Below are 802 nucleotides of genomic sequence, written 5' to 3' on the forward strand. Positions count from 1 at the left end.
GGGCCGTCGCACGCGGCAGGCCGCAGCTCAGCTCCCTGTCTCACAGCTCCTCTCTAGCTGCTCCTTTGTCTGCAGCCCAGAGCCTGGGTGCTGGGCTGTGCCCTCATGCCCGAGGCTTCTCCAGCGAGAGGCTTCTACTCAGAAAACCTGGCTTTCACCCTGTTTTCAGAAACAGGAGTGGAACACTCAGTGTGTGGAGCTGACACAAAGATGCACAAGCCCTTCCCTTACGGGGGCAGACGTGTGAGCAGCCACCCCACCCTCCCTGGCCCCTGACTGTCCTTAGGAACCACTGCTGGGCAAGACAGACATTTCACTTAAGAGGAGAGAAGAACAAAGAGAGGGCTGGAGGAAGGGGAGTGGGAAGGAAGAGGAGGGAGGGGAGGAATTGCTAGAGAAGACAGAGTCTCTTCCTCCACATAGCTCAGGTTTCTTTCCAAGTTCTGTGTCCCTGAGAAACTCATTTTGCCTCCCAGAATTCAAGACCACATCCATATTCTGAGTGACGAGATGAAGAAAGCAAAAACAACCTAAAATAAACACACAGGCACACACAGCCACACGGAGCTCGTGGAGTCTGACAGTCTTGGGTTCAAATTCCGCTCAGTCACTTCCTGGGTATCCTCACCCATCAGCCTTGGTTTCATAATCTGTAAAGGAGATGCAGCAGAGCAGGCCAGCGTCTGCTGAGCACTCGTCCCGGTCAGGCCCTGTCCTAGGAGCCTTGTGTGTCAGTTCACTTCATGCTCACTGTCGCCCTCACCCGGCTGTCGCCAGATGAATTCTGGGGCTCTGCTGCTGG

This window comes from Tupaia chinensis, unplaced genomic scaffold (genome assembly GCF_000334495.1).
Source record: "Tupaia chinensis unplaced genomic scaffold, TupChi_1.0 Scaffold000238_1, whole genome shotgun sequence".
Classification (NCBI taxonomy): Eukaryota; Metazoa; Chordata; class Mammalia; order Scandentia; family Tupaiidae; genus Tupaia; species Tupaia belangeri.